The 27,160-nt window shown below is 32.4% G+C and overlaps 1 protein-coding gene across 6 annotated transcripts in view; it reads right to left on the bottom strand.

The window, feature by feature from the left end:
• Nucleotides 1-27,160, bottom strand: part of NOVA1 (NOVA alternative splicing regulator 1) — a 141,218-nt gene that overhangs the window by 59,493 nt on the left and 54,565 nt on the right. The window contains exon 1 of one of the 6 annotated variants that reach the window (XM_082449922.1): nt 12,418-20,464. The exons of the other annotated variants lie outside the window; for them this stretch is intronic. The gene's annotated coding sequence lies outside the window, so the exon portion shown is untranslated. Of the gene's footprint in view, nt 1-12,417; nt 20,465-27,160 lie in introns of those variants that run through there. 6 annotated transcript variants of the gene reach the window in all.

Genomic DNA, 27,160 nt, shown 5'->3' with positions numbered 1-27,160 from the left:
GTTGTCCAAAATAAATTTTTAAAGAAATAAGTAAAAGAACAGATATTAAAAAAAATGTTTGATTAATATGTTTCAATATTTTTATTTAATGTCATGAATCCTATCCTTTGGAAACGTTTTAAAACAGCCTTAGTTCACTTCATACTAAAATCACTATGTTCTTTGTTTTGTCAGATCAAACTAGTATTCTAAATAATCATGCAGCAGATTCAGCAAGAGTATGTTTTCTGCTGTTGTTCCCACTATACTATAGTGACATGTTCATTATGCTAATAACCTCTACACTAGAAGATCCTGATACAAAACCAAAACATAAATGTGTGCTACTTTAAAATGATTACCAATTTATACCTTAAAAATTCCACACAAAACAATTGTGATGAAAATCCATTCCTCTGAAGAAGAAATTAGGCTACTGAAAGGAATAAAATTCTGTCCTAAACAAGACTAAGTCTTCAGCATAACAAGCGTTCATCAAATAGAGGAGGAAAGAAAAATCTTCTAGTAATGTAAGTGATCACTAACACTTTGTTACTCATGTGGAACTCTGTATTATATTTGGGAATTCATATGCTTTTGCGTAAATACAGTAATAGCTGTTGTTCACATTAATTTAATTAATAATTATAATTAATAACTAATATGGCACTGACTGCAAGAGACAGGTCATTGTTTGGTTTCTCTCACAAAAATGAATATCACATTCTTTTATTAACTTTTTTCTAAAAGTAATATTTTAACTTTTTTTAATTGAGCATCAAGTGAAATGTTCTTAAGGACCTAGTAGATAATTCTCCTAAGTATTTTAAAAAATAATCTTTTCTTTCTTGAAAGTCAGAGAGTGAATATGTTCTTGATTCCAGTGAACTTATTAAGAAACAAAAGAAGAAACTTGGGTTAAATTCATCAATTTCCATAAATACTTACAACAATGTGAAAAGATTTGTAGTTAGGAAGGCTCTAACTGATGATCTGATCTAAGAAAAGAACAATTCCTACTGGGTTTGATGAGCACCAAGATTTAATCAACAAAAATTTTTATAACACACACACACAATTTATAAACACCACATAAAAAGCCCTTATTCCTACCTTACCTGTTTACTATATACACTTAAGCATATTTCACACTATAAATACTATATATTATGCACACTTAAGGACAGTTAAGTACATTCAATGTGATGGAAAGAAATGTCATAGAGATGATAAAATTATAAAGCAGCAAAAGATTAGTAGGGTATTCAGTCACTAAAAATCATTTGTATATTATATACAAAATAGAAAAGAATCGTAAGGAAAGAATTTAACACACAAATAAATGGAATGACTTAGATGATTTTTTTAAAATCTTCTTTAAATTTTAAAAATTGAATCTTAAATTTTAAAATGAGAGAGCAAAAGTTATAGGAGTATACATGTTTAAAGATACAAAAGTTGTCTAGATTAGCAAAGTAAGCCAATCTAGAATAGGATAGACTGGGAATTAGTTTTTTTAAAGTGGACAGACTCAGTATTAAATTGAATGTGTGGCAAAGAACAATGATGACCTCATTTAAATGTTGTTCTATAAATTTTATTTAAGGAAAATACATCAAATAGTTATAACAATGCTATGGAGAAATTTTTTCTCTTTCTTTCAGATGTTCAAAAATATTTACTAAATACTTGGTATGTCTAAGGCATTGTGCTTGATGCTATGATGAAGTAAACACAGTACTGTTTTTTTATCTTGAAAGAAGATGATAAAGTGTAAGATATCTCAAGAAAGGATTCATGCAGAATATGGTATTTCATTAGGCAGGATCTTAAAAGATGAGTAAGTTTTGAATACTCATTGATGTATCTTAAGAGATAATAGGCAGAGAGCCTCAAACACTACCTTAAAGATTCTGAATTTCATGGTAGAAAATGCAAAAACAAATATGAGCAGGAGAATGAGGCAATAACTGTTAAACTGGCATAAGACACATGAAGAGGAGTGAGACTGCTTATAGGGAGATTAAGAAAGTATCCAACAATTCAGGTAAGAGTCAATGAAAATTATAGTTCTAGTGCGACTGAACAGATGCAAAATATATTTTAGAGGTAAAACTGTCAAAAGTTAGCAATTGATTGGATATTATAAGCAATGGAAAAGAAACTAAGAATTAACCTCAAAGTTCTAAATCTTCATGATCATGATGATGGTAATGCAACTGACAGAATAAGGCACAAGAAAGGAGGAAGAACTTAGATAGACTAAGTTTAGTTGGGCCTACTGTGAATTTGATACATTCTCGAGATGTGAAGATTAAAGATATATAGTTTTAGTACTGGTGGTTTTAGTACTGCAAACAGGCCTTTAATAAGAGCATACAATATAGACAGAAGAGGATAGGATCAAAGCTAAATCTTTAGGAAACATGAACAAATAGAAGACTCAGAAGACAACAGGGAAAAAGGTAAAGTGGTTAGAACAAGGAGCTCCAAGAATATTCACTGAAAGAGGGAAAATACAGAAAGAAGATTTACTGTTTTAGCTTCACGCTTGATTCATTGAATATTATTTTATTAACTTCCTATTCTGGACCACATGAAAGAAATATAAGCTAAGTACATAATGGCCTCTGCCCTCAGATAGCTCATAATCCACTTAAGATCTAGTTAAATTCCCTCAGTAGTCTTGGTTGCTGTTTTTAGAATAAGATGAAGAGTTAAACAATAAAAGATAATAAGTTTACCCTCTGTTTCCAGACATTATTTTCTGGATACAAAAAAATCTTCTGAAGGATCTCAGTTAATATTGTGAAATGATATATGTAAACAAAAGGGAAGATTAAAATGAGATAACTGATAGAAGAAAGGTTAAAAATTAGAGACCAAAGACATTTTCTCTTATAAAGTTCCCATGTACTTGGCAGAAAGCAAATAAAAAACATTGGGGAAGGTGGGTAGTATTTAAAAGTACAGATTAAGAATAAAGTAAAAAAATCTAAATCAAAGAGTCAGCATGAAGAAGTGTTCCACTGCTTTATCTGAACATGGACAACAAACTAATGGCAAAATAAACTTGTGGACCTAAAGGTTTTGCATGCACTTCATTAAAAATCTTCTGTTTCTTGCTGCTCACTCAAATATAAAATAAAAGACTACTTGTCAGAGTTATTATAGTTTTACAGTTGATCTTGAACAACGTGTGGGTTAGAGGCACTGACCCTCCACATAGCCAAAAATCCGAGTATAACTTGACAGTCAGTCCTCCCCGTAACTGCAGTTTCACATCCATGGATTCAACCAACTGCAGATTGTGTAGTACTGTAGCACTTATTTATTGAAAAAAATCCTCATATAAGTGGGCTGTATTTTACATTTAATTAATAAGATTGTAGACAGCTTTGACACAGTTACATTTTTAAAATGAACATAACTTTCAAATAGCATTTCACATTAATATATAATTATAAATAGGACAAATCAGACTGGTTACCATTGGTTCAAAGATTCAATAAACAGATTATACATGAAAATACCATTTTCAGAATAAAACGTCTAAAAGAAAATACCATACTATGTTGCAAATGTACATTTAATTAACTTGATAATGTCATCCATAAGATCAAAGCTACATGAAACTAACATATAGTACAGTGCCTGGTATATTTGAGATGCTCGATAAATACTGTTGAATAAATCAATGAGTAAAGAAAATTTCTTATTAGAATTTATTTTTATCTAACAAAATGGTTAATACCTAGAATTTTGTGCAATATGTATAGCTAAGCTGCCCAGATGTACAGAAAAGTATGCTAAATTAATATTCTTATTACTCAAAAAATGAGGTATTTTAAAGATTATTTGATGAAATAGTAGAAATTATAGTTAGGGGAAAAGCCATATTGATTTGTATACTTTCTTGGTCACATGAAATTCAGTCAATAACTAAAGCACACAATGCATCTATTCTGATTACATCCTCAGGTACTCAGATATTAATAGAGTCAACCCAAGTTTATAGATGGGATATTCATTTAAAGAAGAGTTTCCCACAGTATACTGATAGGTTTTTAAAGAGAGAGAAGAGGGAAAAGAGGAGAGAAAGGGAGGAGGGAAGGAGGGGGAGAAAGCCTCTTTTGAGGGAAGATTTCATAGTCTAGTAGGCTATTAAGTATGGGAAACGTAGGTGAAAACATCATTAAAAAGAATTGTTCACTGGCTCTCTGAACATTTAGTTCAATAATGCACACTGTGAATTCTTGGGGGAAATTAAATAAATAAATACAGCATTTTTCAAACTTGCTTAACTACAGAATACCTTTTCCTGAAGGATCTCATTCTGTTCCAACAACTGTTCCAAAGACTATATCCTGGGAAATACTGTGATATACTGTAAAGACACTTTTAAAAAGAATACACCAAAGCTTAAATCTGCATATATACTTTGCTTCAAATCTGTCTCACTAGGAAGCTACTTATCCCAGAATTAAACAAAACATTTAGTTAAGACTTTTTTTGGAAACTGCTTTCAAGGTGAAGTTTATGAGCTAATAACAAAGTCAGTCCCATTTGAATTATTTAGGAATGCTTTTCATACTTTTTTACAGGAGTACTTCTAACTATAAAGGATCAAGAAGTAAAAGTTGGGATACAAGAGAAGAAGGTGAGTCTGAGGAAACAGTCTAAAGCAGGGTTCAGCAGACTACTACCTGTAGGCCAAATCTACCTTACTGCCTGTTTTTGTGAATAAAGTTTTATTGAGACAGATCACACTCATTTCTAGTTATCTTCAATACTATAACGTGATATTGAAATATCTGTGATTTCTACTGGTAGTGATGTCATAGATCCACTAATGATATTGTGGTTGTGGCCCATATTCATAATTGAGAGAAATCCTAAATTTCAGATAGAGATTAAGGAAACAAAGATGTAATTGTTCACAGACCAGGGATTAAGAATCTTTGCCTTAAGAGGATTGTGAAAAGATAAATGGCACTTTTAATTAGGATATCAGAAACAGCATGGAAAATGTAAAACTACAAACTAAAATATACCTAATTTTGTTAATAAATGAAAATGAAAATAAAGACTTAAAATTAAATATTTTCCATACAATTCATGAGATAATCCATAGCCATTAGCACAAGTTCTAAGACTCCGCAGCCAAAGTATCACTTGTACTGATTTTCTAAATAAAGCTAATTTTTATATTCAATAATTGATTATTTCAATTGCAAATGACTAATCTTTGCTCAGAAGTCATGAAAAAGGTGCAGAAAGCAATGCAAATTTTGCTTGCCACCATAACTACTATCGAGATACACAAAATAAATATAGGTGATTAGTATACTGTAAAATATGACATATTAGGATTATGCATGTTTATACAGGGGGCATATTACATAGATAATATAACATTTTTGAAAGTGAAATGAATAGCATGTATTAGGAAATAATTAAATTATTAAATTCCCAGTGTTTTAAATTATGCAATATTAATTGCATAAAAGGCATTACAGTCAAACTTCACCATATTGCTTAATAACCATACTAAAGGCCTTAAGTATTATAAAGAGCTATAGTATGAACACAACGAAGATGGCACAATAACAAATGAATTTACCTAATACCAAAGTTCTTAAAATTGTGGTTTTACTCTCTCTAGACATGTTATGAGTTACGACACAGAGAAATATGTGTATGTAGTTCTTAAAAGTGGATTTTATTTAAAGAGGCATCAAACACTCTACTTTCAATTTACATACTACACAGAAGATGAACAAGTATATTTTAAAATATAATCATCTCATGTTATATACAAAAAGATTTATATTTTCTCCTTTTAAGTTACTTTTATCTGCACTTAATTTTCAAGTGTATAAAAGATATTTTTAAATGACTGATATTTAATGCAATGGCTACTGGCCAGTAATGTCTACTGGCTTCAACACCTAGGAAAGTATATACGAATGCTAAACAATACAGGTAAGTCTAAACTTTCCATCTTAAAATCAATAAAGGATTTTGGGAACTTTATATAATGCTTTGTGTACTTTGTCTTCTATATTTTAACAATTAACAGAAAACGATCCTATAATGTTCCTTAGGATAGTGATTTAAAATTTAGTAAGACGGATATTTTATTTGTGTTTTAAAGCATAATAGGTTCAAATTTCTCCTGGTAAAGTCTAATGAAGGATATTCAATCTTAAGATTTTATTTAAGGAATTTCTTAGAAAAATTACACAAAGTAATTTTCTAAAAATAAGGTAGTATTTTAAAAAGTCTTAAATGCTACAATAGGCATTAAATTTAATTCTTTGAAATGAAGCAGGGATGCACGATTAACCAATTGGCAGTACTTTTTAAAAATTATTAACATATTAAAGTAGGAATCTGATTTTTAAAAATCATCTGGAAGCATACATGAGAAAACCTGTCGTCATGGAAACAGCAAGTGTAAATGGCAATAAATCCAGAAGAAAATGTCAGTGCTTCTGAACAATGAATGAACACAAAAAGCTATTTGTGAAATAAAACAACATAATGTTGTTTAAAATGTTTAAAATTTTCAATTCCTTTCTATAAATTTTATTTAGTAAAAACACTGATAATACAATATTAATGCACTGCTTTTAACCAAAATATTCTAACAATTTATTAATGTAAGAGTCAATACAGAATTAAAATGTTTAAAAGACTACTCTAAATTAATATTACTGTCAATCATTTATTTTTAAAAATCTAAGCAAAATAGCTTTATATTTTAAAATTCATGGAATCGGGATCAATTAAACAATAAATACCTAGCCGAATTATACTATACCAAAATCTTAGAGCTAAAAATATATGTCATAAGTTTAAGTACAGGCAACAATGTGAATATCTGACCCTCACATTTCCTGCACCTTGACAATATCAATAAATAAATAAATAAAGCCTTCATACATACTCTATTAAACACACTTTTTCATGCATAATATCCATGAGGAAAAACTGATTGACATGTTCACAGTTATGGCAAATGTGTGTTCTCATAGATTAATATTTTATATAATTGCAACAAAATGTTTAGGTTAAATAAAGGAACGTGATTCTCCAACAGATAATCATTAGCTTGTTAATATACTACTAAGGAGTTAAAATGTTTAAAAAGGTGACATTATTTATAAATAGGTAATATTTAAGATTCATTCTTTCATTACGAGTAAAGGAATGCGTGCAGTTCTTATGACAGTTGACCTTGACTTTTTCTCTCAAAGAACATCAAACCAAAATCAAAGGTTCCCAGAAATATATAAACAGGTTTTATACTAGTATGTCCTTGCTAAGTAAAAACTGCCTTGATATATTTTATTTTTACCAGTTTAAATCAAGTATTTCAAAGAGCTTTGGCTGAAGAAAAATCTATTCTATTACTCAAAAATAAATATGAATTGGGACAAGAACATGATAAACTATCCCCATTTGCCTTAATTATCAATCCCCTATTACCTTTGCCTGTACCTTCAAAAACAAACCCACACCCCAACAGTATATTTCTTTCATTTTCTTCTTACATCATTCTACCCTAATTATCTTAATATGCTATTTCATTACTATTTTCATGTTTCTAATCTTTCTACTTACATCTAATAACTTTTCCTCTTTTTCTTACCAACTATCTACTTATTCATCTTTCTAATGTCTCTACAAACTTCCAAATAGTACTTCAAAAATGGCCAATAAAAAACAAAAATGGACAATATTGGTTACCTTAAAGCTATGAAAACAATCTCTAGAGAAGTTCTTGTTTTATTCCTTATGTTGTTCATATTCATAGCTTTATCACTTTTGAAAATGGCTGGTTCACAGCGCCTCTGCTTAGGGTTCTAGTTTACATAGATTATGATGTGTTACCTGGAATAGTGCAATATGATTGCTCCAAGCCTATATTTATATAAAGGAAAAATCGTCTAATTCTAAAAGTTGCTGAAGTCAGGTGATGTTACTCAAGAAATTTCCTGAAACACTGATTATAGTATTTCCTTATTATATGTGCTTATTTTAAGCTATATATAAATGGAATCATACAGCATTGACTCTTTCATGCCTGGTTTCTTTGTCTCAATATTACATTTCTAAGATTCAGTCGTTGTATTCGTGGTTAACTCATTCTTATTCCCATTGTGTAAATACAGCACAGATTTACTTTTACATTCTTCTGTTGATAAGTATTTGAGTGCTTTTCAGTTGGATCTATTGCTAATAGCGCTGCTGTGAACATTCTTGTATATGTGTTTGGTGAATACAGGTACACAATTCTGCTGTTATGTTGTAGGAATAGCATTGCTAGGCCATATGGGAAGGGTATATTCAGCTTTATGAGATGCTCCCAGATGATCTTCCAACACTTTGTATCAATTTACACTTCACAGGAATGATAAATTCCTGTGAGAATCACAATTGTTTATAGAGAAAGGAATAAGAAGATAAAGTTTCTTATGAAGAAGAAGACAGTTAAAACTTTACCAGTATTTGTGTTAGGATTACAGGAGACTTTTATTTTCCTTTCTATAGTTTTCTATGTTGTCCAAACTTTCTATAAATAAGTACACTTATAAATAACTACAATAATTATGATAAAAGCCTTTTAAAAGAAAAGAATTACCATTATTTTTATATATTAGATAGCAGATGTTAACTTATTTTACAAAGCTCTTTTATTAATAGCCACCTCTTTTACAATTTTTATGATATAACAAATTATTTGAAATTTCACTGTATTTCTTGGCTTAGAATAAACCTATTGGTATAAAAAGATTCAATCTCATCTTTTCATTTGGAAATAAAGAACTATTGCTAAGAGTTCTCATCTGTTAAGTATTAGATTACATTCCTTTTTCAAGTTTGAAATCAAACATTCTATAAGTTCTATGGGGTTGTCTATGAAAATAAAAACGTATGTTCCATACTGGAATAATTTTTATCAAAATTTTGTAATGGGTAAACTAACACACTAGAAAACATTTTCCCCCTGTAGGATATTGCTTTATTTTAGCCCTAAATGATTTACTCAAGTCTTTTCATGTAAAATTAGTATTTTAAAAATATATTTAGAATATACTATATTTCATCCAACATAACTGTAAATTGAAGAATTTTAAAGTTAAAGATATTGTCAATACACAAGCAATCAGATAAAAATTTGTCAGCTACATTCACAAACGAAGCAATCATATTACAATTTGTGAACTAAACTCCAAGTTAGATTCTGGAGGATATTAGAAGACAGCATGAGCAAAAGCAGATGTGGGTGCCTACAGAGCAAGTGAGGAGAAACAGTGAGAAGATCATGGTAGTAGCAAATAATGTGCATCGAGAATAAATAGGACAGATTAAGGATAGGTATCAATAGAACAGGGCCAGTTTATAAAGGGTTTTGAAATTAAGACAAAAAATTTTGGATTTGATGTATCACTTCTTAGATAAGTGATGCCATTCAAGTTTGTCTTAGAAAAATTAGACTGTTAACACATATGCAAAGGATTAGGAAAAACAAGGTCAAATAACTGAAGGAGAATGAGGAATCATAAGTAACTCCTGAAATGATGCATTACAATAAAATGTGTCTTCCTGTTATGTATTCTGAGTTGTTTTCCTAACACTGCTAATGGATTTGCATGATTCAATTCCTCCCTCCCTGGATTCCTTGTGAATAATGCAGTTATGGTCTACACAGTAACTATAAACACTGAATTAGTGAACACTGAACTAGAACTCCTAGGGCAAATACAGGTTTAGGTTCCTCTGAGCCTCTGGTCACAACATTTTCATCAATCTCTAATATATAACTTGGCTTCATTGTGTTTCTATTTAGGGACACCTTATTTAGTACATATTGTTGATTCATTAACATTGAACTCATGGCCAATGGGCCTGTATGTCATTCCCGAATAAAGATTACCTATCACATGTGTTTTCCCCGTAAAGCACATCACAGCCTTCCGGTACTTAGGACCACTAGACGATGTAAACAGCATTTCAGCACTACGCTTGGGGACCATTTCAAACAACAAAATCATCAACGAAATGCACAAAAATGTGAGAAGTATGGTACTAAACTGTGAAAGTACACTGGCTTAGAGTACGAGAGCTGAAACAAGAAGGCAAAGCATAGCCTTGTTTGACCTAGACCGTGGATGTGAGCGCCAAGTGACCCAAACTTTCCACCACTCCACCCAAGTCTTCAAATGATACTGAAACCCTGCGAGTACTGATACTGGGCTTACAAATAGATTTTAGTGGCTGAGCAAATTTGTAAATATAAAATCCAAGAATAATAGAATTGACTGTATTTAATGGAAAGACTTGTATGGTCTTAATTTAATTCTTACTCTTTAAATAATTAGATACATAACCAGGAGCAAGACACAAATTTTCTTATCTGAAAAACTGAAAGGCTCTCCGAGTTTACTGACTCTTCCAGCTCAAACACTGTATAATTCCATTATGTACAGCTTACAATTTCCGGTAATGACATTTTCAAACAGGCTCTGACAAAAGTTAATGTTAGAGCTCTCTGGTTAGTTAATGTTAGAACTCTAAAGTCTAACATTAGATTGGTAACTTTTATGCATAGCAAAAAATAAACAAACTAAACAAAGTTTGGTCCCAAAGTAGTTCTGAGGAAAGTAGTCAGAGCTACTAATTGCCCAAATAGGATTTGAAAATCAATGCCCATTTGAGATAGTTCAGTATGAATATTTTAGGTCACAAGCTGAAAAATGTGTAAAGAAAAAGAGACATGCCTTCTAAATTTCCTAGCAGTAGAATTAGGTTCAAAACTGCCAAGTTTGTAAACAAGCATACCTCAGAGGTACTGCAGATTTGTTTCCAGACCACTGCAATAAAGCAAGTATCTCAATAAAGCGAGTCACTAATTTTTTGGTTTCCCAGTGCATGTAAAAGTTATGTTTACACTATACTGTAGTCTATTAAGTGTGCAACAGCATTATGCCTCATAGAACAATGTACATACCTTAATTAAAAAATATTTTATTGCTAAAAATGGTAACCATCATCTGAGCCTTCAGCTAGTTGTAATGTTTTTGCAATAGTAACATCAAGGACCACTGATCACAGATTACCATAACAAATAAAATAATAATGAAAAAGTTTGAAATGTTGTGAGAGTTACCAAAATGTGACACAGAGACACAAAGTGAGCAAATGGTGTTGGCAAAACAGCACCAACAGACTTTCTCAATACAGGAATACAGGTTGCTACAAACCTTCAATTTGTTTAAAAAAAAAAAAAAAAAAAAAAGGCAGTATCTGCGAAGCACAATAAAATGGGGTATGCCTGTCCATTCACAGTTGCTGGGGCATTATGCTGGAGCTGTTCCCCTACAACTTGAACCCTTAATCTTTCATGAATTCAGATAACAAACCTCAAGAACACAACCATTTCATCAGATATTTTACTTAATTGTCCTTATAGTGGCTTAGATAAAATATGACTCCCGGAAAGGTAATCAGGTACACTTGGAGGACAGACCTCACCCAAGCTCTTCAACCAAAGCCAAACCAGTTAAATCTGTCATTAACCCAAGTGCAGCAAGAGGTGTTGGCAGTCACACATACCCCACTTTGGCCAGCAGGGAGTCCAGGGCAATGTGATTTTTCATTACCACTCGGCTTAGAGAGTCTAGAATAATCAGCTATAATCTGAAAAACATGCAAAAGAGTCTGTCTTCCCTTAAGTAGCAGAGGGAGACCACAGGGTACCAACAATAATACGATTAGGCTAAAGAGAATCATAACAGTATCCAGAAAGTAAATCTTACTCTCCTGCCTGCTCACTCCTGAAGTCAGAAGCTTCTGGGAAGTTTCTGAAAATTCACAGACTAAGATTCTTCAGTGGTTAATAGTCAAGTTGAAAGTGATGGCTGTAGTCTGGGTTATATTGGCCAGATGCTCTGTGCATAAGAGCTGAGAGAGATTAATATTTTCTCTCTACACTTCTGGCCTGCTGGTGTCTAAGGTATGCTCTTTTCCACAGCCTGGGTTGTTGGTTTCTTTCCATAGCCACGTGATTCAGTCTCTGCAGCATGATCAGTCTTTTCAGCGGTCACTTCACCCTTTTCCTGATTGTCTGTCTTACCCGTACCATATGGTTTAGATGCAGTCCTAGGTGGCTCACCAGAAAGGTATCTAATGCATCAATGCTCAGCAGTATCCTCAAGAGGAGGGAAGGATTAGACAGGTCTGGTATCCCTAGCTATGTGCCTTAGAGTCCCCCTTTCTACCTGGCTGTGAACCTGGCTGTCTGGACATATATGCCAGGTTTCCTTGGCTTCGTGTGCTGGAATCACTGGGCTTTGTTTTTTGGTTCTAAATTGTAAATGAATACCATGCCCTAGACAATGGTGTATCTAGGTGGCTGTGGTGACTTACCTGGGCAGCGCAAGTCTGATCAGCTTGTTGACTCTATCGATGTTCCTCCTCAAAGGGTCCTTCCCCATGGGCACCCACATACATCATGAACAGAGTGTGGGTCTTGTACAATCTGCAGTCACAGTGTTAATTTCCACAGAGACTGGGACTTAATCATTTAATTGTTGTACTGCCAGGCCCCAGAGTCATTGAAAATGTAACAAACTTGGTGGGTACTTTTCCAGAGTAAGCACCACAGCTCATGACTTTACCCAATGAACAGAGGTCCCTTTCCATGCATGTTTTAAGTAATTTTCCTTAGGACTACACAGGTGCAGTGGCCTAGTACACCCCATGGGATCTTAACATACTCGATTCATCTGTGAACTAGACCTAGGCATCCTCAGGAACCTCAAAGGACTGAAGCCCCCCCAGGGTGTCCAAGCTTCTAGTACAGACTCTGCATCTGGTATAGTCACATTTTGAGGGTGACTGGTAACTTTTTCATCCAGCTGCTATATCTCTGATTTTCTTTAATAATATAAAATATATGGTCTGTCATGCATTTGCAAAAGCATACTGTCTTAAAAGTAGATTTGCCCATAAATCATTTTAGGCCTCTTAAGGCAGCAGGTATTGCTGAAAAATAATGACAAGTTGCTTTTAGTTCTGTTCCCCTGTATTCTAAATTCAGGGTAAACCTTAAACATACAATTTCATCATCCAATATTAGTGTCAGTTTCAGATACAATGTAGCTAATTACAAAGGAAAATAAGAGTAACCCCTAATATGGTTCATCTGTTAATAAAGTAAGCATATACATATATATTTTCTAATATCACATATATAACAAATTAAAATAAATTTCCATTTCTTTAAGAATTTTCTGAATAGTTCTAGAGCTTTTAAATAAATATAGGTATTTTGGGTCTAGTTTTACAGTTATCTCACTTAAAATTATGTGAAGAATTTTTTTATTTCCTCCTTTGAGAAGACATTAAGTGTGTATACAGGTTTCTAAGCAACACCAGCTTTGAAACTGTTAAGAATGTTTGAATACAAAAGCAACTGATCCAAAGTTGTTATACTTTTGGAATTTAGTAACTAATGAAAAACAGAACCATGTTAGTCATCAATAAACCCCACCCAGTTTGCAGAGTTAAAAATACATTCTCATATTTAATGTCTCTCAAATTTGAGTTGTTACTGAGCACATTTGGGTTGATTTCTCAATTAATACTGTCAAAAGAGGTTAATTTCTCATATGTTAGCATGTTATGAGGATTTCCATTGAGTACATAATAAATTAGCCAGCAAGCTGTTCTTTAAAATTGAACTTTAACTTAAAAAACAAACAACAGAAAAAGAATTGTCTAATATTTCCAATATATAATATAATGTAAACTAAAATTTCCAGATGAAGAAAACGTTGTCTTATAATTTATAAACTTCTTTAATGACACTTTGCATTTTAGAATCTCAGGTTTAAAGAATGTGTATTATTGTGTATACTACTACCATATTCAAATTAATCCTAAGTACCCCCTTCCCCAAACAAATATATTAACATTTTTCTTCACAGGCTAGAGAGCAGAATAAGAGTAGAGACAAAAATGCTGGAGAGGGGCTTCCCTGGTGGCACAGTGGTTAAGAATCCACCTGCCAATGCAGGGGACACGGGTTCGAGCCCTAGTCCGGGAAGATGCCACATGCCGCAGAGCAACTAAGCCCGTGCACCACAACTACTGAGCCTGCGCTCTAGAGCCCGTGAGTCACAATTACTGAGCCCGTGTGCCACAACTACTGAAGCCTGTGCCTAGAGCCCGTGCTCCACAACAAGAGAAGCCACCACAATGAGAAGCCCACACATCGCAACGAAGAGTAGCTCACTGCAACTAGAGAAAGCCCATGCGCAGCAATGAAGACCCAACACAGCCAAAAATAAAATATTAAAAAAAAAAATGCTGGACAAACAATGAGGGAGGCAGATTTAGAAGATGAGAAGGCTGAGAGACTGGTAAGAGGATCATACTACAACAACCTCAAGAGAGTGAGCTTTAGACCACTTCAATATCAGAAGTTGCTTAGTACATGTTAATCCAGTAATAAAAATATGAAATTACTCAAATGCAAGCCATGGAACTGTGTTTTTTTAACAACAAATCTCCTTGTTTTAGTTATACATTCCCATTACTGATTTGTGTTGGTGTCTATGAGACATACACTTTCATGAATTAGCTATCATACTTTGAACCCAGGTGACTGTTAATCAGCTCTACATTTACTGACAGATGCAAATCGTTAAGGTAGTGTGACAAGGAAGGAGGAAATGTGGACTTATTATAAGCAGGGATGATCCTATAATGGGAGAATGTGATTTCTTTTCTAATAACTTCACAAATAACTTTCAGACATGTTACTGTTATATGAAGTATGTCACAGTCATTTAGTGAAAGTGTGATAAGACAGAATACAAAGCCTGTCACACATCCTTTCCTGAATCTTGTTTGGTTTTTTTCCTTCATTGTCAATATAGTAGCGGGTCATGTGAATCTTAAAATAAGACATCAAATGCCTAAAGAAATTTTCTTTTTACATTGGAAATGGAAGAAAAGTTAGCAGAGTTATTTGTTGACTACAAAAAAAGCTCTCCTAGGAATCAGTCACATCTGTTTTATTGTTTGCAGCTGAGACATCCGACAAAAAATAAGTTGGCTGGTAATAAAAGTACAATAATTGTTAATGTAAAACAGACAGATGTTTTTCTCATTACACAGCACCGGACAGATGCATTTTGGTAAAAGAGTTGAAATTTTTAACAAAATTAACCCGGTCTTGGTTCTCAGAATTTGAATGTGTTACTTTGAAATCAAGTATGTGTTAACCCTAGCAAATATTTTTTCTTTCCCAAAATGTACATGTGAAATGATTTTTTGTTGTTGTTATTTTTGCATTATATTTTCAAGTATACATGGGACTAACTGCAGTTAATTACATTTTGGGTAACAAAATAATTACTAACATACTACTCAGTTTGTAATACCCCTTCCATGCCATAAAGTATTGATGATGTTTCTCAGTTTTATGGGTTTTTAAAATACTTTCTCTACTTTCAAATTTTCACCTTTTGTGGAATGATTACTTAAGTTATGCCCTTGGGTGTCTTCTTGGCTCTACCATATATGTAAAACCAAAGAAAACATTTTCACTTCATTGATTCCTTCACATTTTACATGCGAATAAAAGTGTTCCAAACACACCTTGAAGAACTTACTGGATATTCTGGAACATTTTTTATTATTATTTCAGAAGATGAACTATGACTGCTAGGTCATGTTGGCTGCTTTGGTAAGTTAATTGAAAAAAGTCCTCTATATCTTCCTGTGATTTGACAGGAAGCATTGTTTTAAGCAATAACACTACGGCTGTGCTAAAAGAAAAAATGTCAACGTTACCAGATTATACACTCATCACAACATTCCCATCACACAAGAAGGCAACAGTCAGAAAAACTTGAAATGAAATGTCTTATTCAAAAAAACAAAAAATGAAATGAAGCTGCCACCAAAGTGAGTTTCTGAGTAGCTAGTTTGTTAGCCAAACAAGAAAAGCATTTCACAATGATGAGTAAATTAAAACTTGTCCAAAGAAAATAAACTTTTACCTACAGCATTAATGCCAGTTGTTTATTCAAGGAATTAATGTGATTGATGAATAAGCTTCATATTAATAGTTGTGTGGAAAACTACAAGCAAGGATATTTCAAAAAAATTAGGAAAACATGAATTCATAACTTGCAGTAGAATCTGCTAAGATGAGTTACAACTGATGGTGGTAAAAGTATGTGTGGGACCAAAAGAGATTTAGTTGCACAAATTTATAAACTTGACAAAGATGTTAAGGCACTGAAATCCTATGGTTATTCATTGTATTATTAAATCAGCAAATACCTTGTAGAATATATTTGAATCTATCATGTGTTACTGAACCAGTAGCTTCAACAGTAAACTTTATTCGCTCTGATAGACTTAATCATTGTCAATTCTATGAATTTTTGTCAGAAATAAAAGATGAACAGCCTGATTTGCCCTACCACTTAACAGTTCAATAATTTAGCAGTGATAAAGTTTATTGTGATTTATTGAGCTCAGGCCAAGATGGAAATTTTTCTGAATGAGAACAATGACTGTGACTCTCAACCACTGTTACTGACACTAAATAGCTTTGAAAATTAGTTTTTGCTGTAGACTTGACAATGTTTGTAATGAATTCAAGATACAGGGCAAAAAAAACACTTATATGCAAAACTTAAATTGCAATAAAGTCATTTAGACAACAACTAAGTTTTTGAATCACAAGTATATATTTCCCATGCTATCGACAATTAAAATAAGAAGTGAGAACCCAATCCCACACACATTTGCAGCAGGTGTATTTTCTGAGTCTAAACTATAGTTCCTGCAGCATTTTTCATACTTCAATGCAGTGCTAAAAAGATTTCTACATTCCAAAATCTACTTAACTGTGCATTTGAGGAGCTTCTACCTAATCTTCAATTGGCAATGATTAATGTAATATAATAACATGCTAAAAGCAAATTTTAAGAGAAAAATGTATTCGAATTCTATAAATGCCTCCTAAAAAATAGACGTGCCCCCAAATTATCACATGCTCATAAATTAATATCAGTATTTGGCAGTACCAATCTGTGTCAAGACATTTCATTTTCAAGAATGAAATATGTAAAATCTCATTCTAGATTGACATTAACAGATGGAAATTTACAACTGATTTGATAGGAATGCTGACTTTGAACCCTAGTTAAGAAAAATGTTATTTCTTTCTTTCCCCCACAAAGAATTTCATTATTTTCTTTACATCTCTACGTTGTTCTCCACTGCTGCTGGTGTTGTTACTAGTAGTAGTATTGTTATAGTTTGAATTTTGTCAATACAAAATTGTAGAAATCTGTTTTTTCTCATTATGTAATACCTACATGATATCCCTGATTTTACCTCTTCGTCTGCAAAGCCTAAAATATTTGCTTTCTAACCCATTACAGAAAAAGTTTGCCAACTCCTGCTCTAATATGCCTACTTTCACTTATCAGGTTTTTCAATAAGTATTTCCATACTACATCTTTTTTATATTTTAAGAAAAAAGATAAAGATTACATTGAAAAGAAAACTCATTATTTATAAAGAATGAAATATTTACGCAAACACTGACTACTTAAAACCAAAACAAAACAAAGACAAGTCTGATATACAGGGAAAAGCACCAATCTACTATTCTCTCATACCATGTAATGCAAACAAACAAAACCAAATGCTCAGCCCCAACTACAACAAAACAAAACAAAAAAACAGTTTTTGAGATGTAGTTCATGAGTCTGTTTTGTTTCTTTCTGTTTCATAAGAGCAACTGGTTAAATAGTCATAAAAATTCCTTAGAACTATAATATATATCACTTTTAATACACTTTGACATTGCTACTAATCTTGCTAAAATACTTTGAGTTTATGGATAATTTACAGTTTTCGTATATGTTACGATAACATGTCCAGTAAACTGATTGTAAGGCAAGCATTTCAAAAAAGCTTTTCAAAAAAAAGTATTCATGAATTACCCATGCAATTAAAGGAGATCATTAAAATAATTTTTAAAAGACTGCTTCCTAAAATTTATTTATGGGTACCCACTAACAATTAAGCTCTCTATTGGGGGCAGGAGGGGGAGGCAGAAAAAAAAAAAAACATAAAAATATGACCACTGTGTGTAATAAATAAGAGAATCCAAATCTTTTTCAACTAAATATCATCCTCTCTAAACTTCCAGAAGGCAAGAATTCTGAATATAGTAATAATAACAACATTAGCAATAACCATAACAACCACAAACATTTACTGAATATTTTATGTCTGACAAGTACAATGATAAGGTATTTGTATGTACAAATTCATTTGAGACAGAATGTTACCAATTTTTATTAAATACCACCACTAACAGGAAATTCATTAATTTACAAAGCATCTTTTCATTTTTTGCATGGGTATAGAAGCTAGAATAGCATTTCTTACATAAACCAATACCAAATCTATCTTTAACTCCAAAAGAAAATCTATCTCTTTTAGACTTCTCTTAATTAAATTATGCTTATTGATCAAATTTGTTCTCACACTATAGTCAACAATTAACTCAAGATATATTATAAATGTAACAACTTCTAGGAGAAAACACAGGAGAAAACTAGACATTTGCAAAAGTTACTTAAGATACAAAAAGCAAGAAACATAAAAGAAAACATTTATAAACTGGACTTTATAAAAATTAAAATTTCCTGCTCCTTGAAGGACACAAGTAAATAAAAAGGCAAGCCATAACATGGAAGAACACATTCACATATATCTGACAAAGGACTTGTATCCAGAATATGTAAAGAACTCTTGTAACTTAAAAAGAAGAAAACAAACAATCAAATACAAATGGGCAAAAGATTTGAAGATGGTTCACAATAGAAAATATAGCAATGGTCAATAAGCACAAGAAAACCCATTAGGGAAATGTAAGTTAAAACTACAATGAGATAAACTATACACAAATTATAATGGCTAAAATTTTAAAAGACTGATACCACCAAGTACTGGTAGAGATGGGGACCAACTAAAATGCTCATGCATTGGCGGAAGGAATGTAAAATGGCACAACCCCTTTGGAAAACAGTCTGGCAGTTTCTTGTAAAGTTTAATATTCCATATGACCTAGATATTCTATTCCTAAGTGTTTAGTTACGGGAAATGAAAACATATGTCTGCAGATAAACTTGAAAATTTTTCAGAGCAATTTTATTCCTAATAGTCAAAAACTGAAAACAATTTAAAAATCCATCAATAGGTGAATGAATTTTTTTTAAAAAACTACACATTCAGACAATGATCACTCCTCAACATAAAGGAACAAATTACTTATACATGCAACAACAAGAAGGAATTTCAAAACCTTGTGCAGAGCAAAAGAAGCCAGACACAAGGCTACATATTTTATGATTTCATTTAAATAAAACCCTAGAAAAGTGTAATTGACTCTATAGTAACAGGAAACAGATCAGTGATTGTTAGTGGCAGGAGAGGGTGAAGAAGAAGGGAACCGTGGGGTGAGAGGGGGAAGTGAGGGATGGTCTGGCAAGCAGTATTATGGAATTTCTGGCATGATGGAAATATACCATATCTTGACATGTGTGACCCACGTGGTGGTAGTTACATGGGCTTACATTACTCATGTATGTAAGGCAGGTGGACAGATACTTTGAAATCACCCTTATAAAACATGTCTTACAAGACTTTCAGATCTTTCGAGGGTAGAAAATATTTCATTTTGATATCCATAGTTCATGTGCTTTGCACACATTTGCTGAGAAATTTCTTCAAACAAATTTCAAACATTATGTTTAAACTCCCTCACTAAAAAATTCTTCATTTCACTTTTCCAGATATTTACTAAAAAATATCACTAAATAAAATATGATTTTTTTTAGGTCACCCTTCATGCTATATGGCTCAGAAATCTCATTAGAATGTCCATTTCTTCTCTTCTGGATAACTATTGCATATACACTGTAGTAGATAACCTTGGTTTCTAGCAAACTATCACTTGGATATTGATCTGCCTATCCCAACTTTTCACATTAATGACAGCCTATCTAGAATATAATAAAGCCTTTCAAATGAAATCAGAGATTATTATGAAATAAAGATAAGGCAAACATTTCCTTCAACCCCAAATACACTTGACAAAAGCTGGGAATTGTCTTAACTTTTCTCTCATCTACTACATCCAACCAGTGAACAAGTCTTCGGTGATCCTATTTTATTAGCATTTTTTCATCTATATTCCTTTCTTCCCTTCCTTTTCTACTTATATCTCTAGTTTAGGAGGCACTTATGTTTCTAACCATCCTCTGCCTTCAGTAATGTCCTCCATGCTACCATCGGACTAATCTCTTAAAAATATGAATCTGTTGATGATAAATCCAGAATTAACATCATTAACAGTCTAACAATGTCTATAGGAAAAGTAAAAATCCAAGAACAATCTACAATGGCTTCTAATATCTACCCACTATTTCTTCCTGGCCAGACCTAAATTCTAGTTGTAATTTTCTACTTGCAATTCTCTCAAATCTTCCCATATCCAACCATTTTTATGCCTTGGTTCCTGTATTCATGATGAAATCCTTACCAGAAGTTCTGTTTAAGTGTTAATTTCTTCTTTTCTATTTCTTCTGTTTTCTTCCTAGCAAAATTAACTTTCTTCTTACTACGACATGCTTCTTGAGATTAAGAATCCTATATTCTTTATTTTTGCATATACAGTACCTAGCATAATGTTTAAGACATAGTAAGCATGCAACAAATGTTCCTTTAAAATCTTGATAGAATGGACAACTTGCCTGCGACAATGTAAATTTTCAAAATTGACTCAAAAATTAAACAACCAAAGAAATTTAAAAGCCTGTCAAAATTATATTCAAATAAGCTCTGAGCTCAGATTGCTTTATATGGTCTTGCAAAATTTAAATGAGGAGACAGTTATCAAGCTATAATAACTATTCCAGTCTACAGAGAAAAATAGAATGCCTTTAAATTCATTTTATTAACTAGCATAACTCAGATATTCCAAACAGAAAAGGAAGTCATACACAAAACTAACCACATAAAAATGAATCACATTTACTAATGTAAATATTTTAAAACTCATAAATAAAGTACTGGTAAATTAAGTCCAGAAATGTATTGAAAAACTGATATACTATAGTCAAATATAACTTAATCCAGAAATGCAAATGTGGGTTAATACTGGGTTGTACATAAATATAACACAAATATGTCAAAGGAGCAGGCGATGAGAGAAGATTATAAACAAATTACTTCCCATGATTAGAAGAAATCCCTATCCTAAACCAACAGCAAATATGATAAATAAAATTAAAGTATTTTAGGCATTTGCATTAAACATTGAAAACAGCAAAAAGGTAGAAGAAACAAGAGGTATACAGTTACTACTGTAAAACAGAGAAAAAGTTATGATTACTTAACAATTTTATGACTATCTAGAAAATAAACTAAATACAACTATACTTAATACAGAAGTTGAATAAAATAGACAAAAGTAAAATAGTATAGAAAATTAAGAATTTTCTTACATGTGATTGAATAGTGGCCTCCTGCATAGTATTCACATCCTAATCCCTAGAACTATAAATGTCCCCTTAAGTGGCAAGGGGAACTTGCAGATTAAAGATCTTGAGATGAGGAGAGTACCCTAGATTACCTAGATGGTCCCTAAATATAATCAAAAGGGTCCTCATAAGACGGAAACAATGCCAAAGGAGGATGTAGATGTGATGACAGAAGCAAAATGTTGGAGTGATTTAAGGAAGGGGTCACAAGCCAAGGAAAGCAGGCAGCCTCCAGAAATTAGAAGAGGCAAGGAAAGGGATTCTCCTCTACAGCCTCCAAAGGAACCAGTCCTGTCAACACCTTGACTTTAGCCAAATGAAATTGATTTTCGACTTCTGGCCTCCAGAACTGTAAGAGAATGAATAAATTTGTGTTGTCTTAAGATACAAAATTTGTGGTAACTGTTACAGTGACCACAGAAATCCAATAGTGTATAGAACTACAATAATCAGTTAAATATATAAATGAAAAAAAGATTTGAAAAAGCAACTAGGAATGGCCTTAAATTAAATAAACAACTAGGAATGATCTTAAATGAAACATGTTGGACACCTATACAGAAAAAAACTTTGCTAAGACAGAAAAGAAAAATAATCTCAGCTCATATATGAAATCCTAGGTATTATAAGAATATCTTACGTAAACAATTTAACAGTTTTAACACAATTTCACTAAAATAAAAAACAAGAATGCTTTATTTGGGAAGGATACTTGGCAAAATGATTCTAAGTTCATGAGGAAAAGGAACATAACAATAAACCAGGAGAGTTTTAAAAATTAGGGATAACAGAATCAGAGAATTATTACTCTAGTAGATAATTCAAAATAAAGAGACATTACAAATCAATAATAAGTAACACAAGAATTAATGTAACAATGGACCAGAATAAATAACCTTCCCCCCAAAACCGTGGAATACATAAAAATTTAGCATGAAACTAGCACATATCATTACTCAAAAATAATATGGCTGGCATAACTGGAGAAAATACAGTGAGAAATTTTCCTCCAAAATATCTTAAAATAAATTCTATATAAGTGAGGGACTTCCCTGGTGGTCCAGTGGTAAAAAATCTGCCTTCCAATGCTGGGGATGCGGGTTCGATCCCTGGTCGGGGCACTAAGATCCTACATGCTGCGGGGCAACTAAGCTGGCGAGCCACAACTACAGAGCCCACATGCCTTGGAGCCCGCACGCCACAACTAGAGAGAAGCCCATGCGCTGCAATTAAAGATCCCGTATGCCTCAACGAAGATCCCGCGGGATGCAACTAAGACCCAACGCAGCCAAAAAAATAAAGAAAATAAATAAATAAATATTTTTAAAATTCTATATAAATTAGAGAGTTGCAACAGCCAAAATCAAACCATAAGTGAGCATACATACAACCTCAGAAGGAGAAAAGTTATTTTAAACACAGACATGAAAGGAAAAGGGAAAGGCTGACAGAGATGACCATATAAAATTCTTAAGATTTTTTTATGTGAAAAATATGACAATTGTTTTATATAATCTGGGGGGAAGGCACAGATGGGAAGAAATGGGCCAAGATTTTAAAAGCACACAATTATCGGAAATTGGAAAATATCATGAGAAACAGACACAGGCATAAATTACTACTAGGACTGTGAACTGATTTCAATTTCCTGAGATATAATTTGGCAATGAATACTCAAATATCTTAAAATATTGTATATACTCCTATGACCCACTATTCTATGTTCAGTAATTTATCATAACAGAACAATCGTAAGTGTACACAAAAACTTAAACACAATAATACGCACTGTGTATTAAAACAAGTATACAATAGGGGATTGATTAAATATAACAAATGCCTAAGATGGGATATTCTGTAGACATTGAAAAGATCATACTTGTGAAGAATGAAGAATATATACCATCTAAATATGCACATGGTACAATATTAATTGAAAAAAGGTAAAAAGCTCTCTATACAGTATGATCTCTATTTTATAGATAATGTGTATTAAGACTAGAAGAAAGCACAGAAATACATTTACAAGAGCTATTTTTATCTTTAAAACCTTCCCTATTTCATAAAAATAAATGATAATTTTACATTCAGAAACATTTTAATTAGAATATAGGAAAATGGAAGAACTCAAGATGGGAAGGTTTTTCCTTTCCTTCTAAAAGTAATGAAAAAGTCAAAAGAAAAATGCTTCATTGACTTGACTCCATGAAAATATAAAATTCTTTGTATAAAAAAATGCCATAAACAAAGATAAAGACAATTGACAAAAGGGAAAAACACAAGTATATGGAACAAATGGCTAATATCCTTATATAATCCATTTGACAACATATATTAATTTTGGCCAACAATATTCTACCCCAGAGGGAACAGAAGTAAACAAATCAGAGTAGATACCTGCTCCCATGGTTATTTCATTCTCATTGGAAAGGACAGGTAAGAAGGTAACTTCAGACAGTGATTAGTGCTCTGAAGACCATAAAAGACTGGGGGAACACACAAACAAACAAAAACCCCAGAGGCAGTAACACGATGGAATGTGAAAGGGGTGAGAGGGATGTAGCACTAGAAAGTTGAGAACAGTTCCGTTAAGGAGGTGACATTTGAGCTGAAACATTAATGATGAGACATAATCACCATGTAAAGATTTGAGGAAGAGGGATCCAGAAAATGGATAACCACAAGTGCAAAAGCCATGAGGCAAGACAAAGATTAGCCTGTTTGGGAAGTGGTTGAAGTGTCTTGAGCATAAAGGGCAGTGGGGAGACTGAAATAAGATGTAATCAAGAAATCTCAAGGCCAAATCATGTTGGAACCTTTAAATCATCATAGAAAGTTAATATGGCATTTCAAAACAATAAGGAAAATATCAACATCCCCAAACAAGACTAGAAACAATTCACAACTGAAAAAATACAACTGATCGATCAATACACACATTAAAATTTCAATCTACCTAGTAATCAAAGACAACCAAATTAAAATAGCAAGATACAATTTTTTACCTTTCAAATTGGAAAGCTATCACAAATCATCATTTATATACAATGGCAGTGAGGTGAGAAAATGACAAGATTGTTATTTATGCTAGCAAAATATGAGGAAAAAAACTAAGTAATCAAAAATAGAGGTGCAATTTAAATAAATTATGGTACATTTCTGCCATGGAAAAGTGTATGTCCATTAAATCTTCGAAGAATATTTAATGTTTAATTATGTCTGATACTGTTGATTACACCATTTCTAATCCATTCACAAATTCTAACAGTGCCCCTCCAAAACATCATTTCTACTTCAAAAAGCCCTAAGCCACCATAATTTCTAAGACTACTGCAATAACTTCCTAATAACTACCTCTTTCTAGCCCCTCACCCTTTCCCTTGTTAATCTTCTATACAGCAGGGAGAGTGATTTCCTCAGTGTTAATCATCATAACATTCAAGTGCCCAATATATTCACATTTTAACTATAATAAAATTCTCCTTACTATGTATGGCCCATGTGAGCTCACCCAGTGTTATCTCATAAACATCTCCTTTTGCCACTCTCTCCCCCTAACAACGTTCAACACACACAGCATTTGTCTCTGTTCTTTGAACCTGCCAAACTCATTTAGATCCAAAGACTTTTGTCCTTGTTATTCCTGATACCTGGAATGTGATTTTCTTCCTCCGAGTCATTTAGAGCTTAATTTAAATATCCCTTCTTTGAAGAGGTCTCCTCTTGCTACCCTAGCTAAAGCATACTCTTCCTCAACACTTTTATCACATGCACCTAGCTCCTTTATAGTATTTATGCCTATGTGAAATTATTTAGTGTTATATGTTTTCCTTTTCACTTGTAAGAGTATAAGCTCCACCAGAGCAGAGACTTTCTGTATTCCCAGCATACAGGACCTAGAGAACAGTACTACAAAATAAACATTTATTGAATGAATTAATGAAGAATGAGAATAGAATATTATATAAATAACAGAATGTTAATTATATTAAATTTACTGACACACAAACCATCAATAGATATCATATAATATAGAGAGTATAAAAGCAACATATGCCAATGTTAATATAAATATGGGCGAAACTGGAAAACAGATTATAAAACATACATAGGCTTCAAATTTTATTTTTATATAAGCCAAAAGAAAATTTAACTGACTTGAAAATTTATCATTTTCAAAGAATAACTGAGACACTGAAATATTAAAAGCGAATTTATAAAATTAAGAGCTCTTATGTATGTATGTGTGTAGACAGATGATAGACATATGTAGGTAAAGAAATACACACACATACTACTAAAAGAAAGATGAGAGGAATGAGAAGAAAATAGGATTATACTAATCAAAATATTCAAAATTATAGACTGAAAAGAATATTTTTAAGAGAACACATTTAAGAGGTCATCTTATTTCTATATAACACTGACATTCATTCAAATAATTTTATGAAACACTCTAAAAAACCACAGTAAGTCCATATTCAATCTGACCTGAAATGATAGCACATTCATAATGAAAATTTTTATAAACCAGTGATTATCTTCAAAGACTATAAGAAGAAAAGGCAAAGGGGAAAAATAAGCTATCTATAAAGTTCTAGCACAGGAAGCACTAAAATAATTTTTTGAAGTTTTAAAAATGCTTTTTATTTCCAAAAAACCAAAAATAAAAAATGAGAAATGACTATATGTTATAATCTAAAAAATGAATATTGTCAAGACCAAGATAAATAATGGCCCAAAATATAGCGAAAAAATTCTCAATTTAAATATAGAAAAACGGAACATTCAATTACCTCCTTGAGAACAGTGGGCTTCCTCCCAAGCCTCCACTGAAAAATATGATGTGAAATTGTTTCCACTGTTTTTCTATTAAAAATCTTCCAATGCAGTTTTCCTTTACTGACCCAATTCCCTGGTACTTAGGGTAAGGCTGTTTTTTTGTTTTTGTTTTCTGTACATGTGTGATTGCTTATCTGTCTAGAATAGTCTTGAGTTATTTCATTTGATTGTATCACAGATCTGGCAGGAGCTTCTCCTTTGGCAAGTTAATGTCCACAGGTGATGTGGGAAGAGGCTGAAAAGGCATATGGTAAGCAATCCGTGCATGTTCTTGGATATTACTCTTCTTAGGAGGCCACTGTATTTTACTAGGATAAATCAGATCCACAGTGGGACTGGGAGTTGAGTTGACTTCAAAAGAAACTTGCTTCCCATTTGTATTACATATGTCTAAAAGAGCTAGAAAGGGACTAATGTAAAAAGAGAACTAACCCATTAGTTGTCTTCTGCTAAAATTATTTTCTCAAAATTGCCTGTAACTCCATATTTTAAAAATGGGATCAAAGGAAAAAAAGACTGAACTCAGTGTATAAGTTATAACAGGAGCCTACAAACTAGCATATATACTAGCATATGCCCAGTAAAATTTGCTTTCACATAGTACCAAGCCAAGTGTTCTTAATAGATTATTGTTCAGAATTCATTTAAGGTACTTTCCTGGTAGTGTTAACATTAATAGGAAC

Source organism: Balaenoptera physalus (assembly GCF_965194825.1).
Source record: "Balaenoptera physalus genome assembly, chromosome: 2".
NCBI lineage: Eukaryota > Metazoa > Chordata > Mammalia > Artiodactyla > Balaenopteridae > Balaenoptera > Balaenoptera physalus.
The sequence above is the reverse complement of the archived record's forward strand: the minus strand, read 5'-3'. Positions and strand labels throughout refer to the sequence as shown.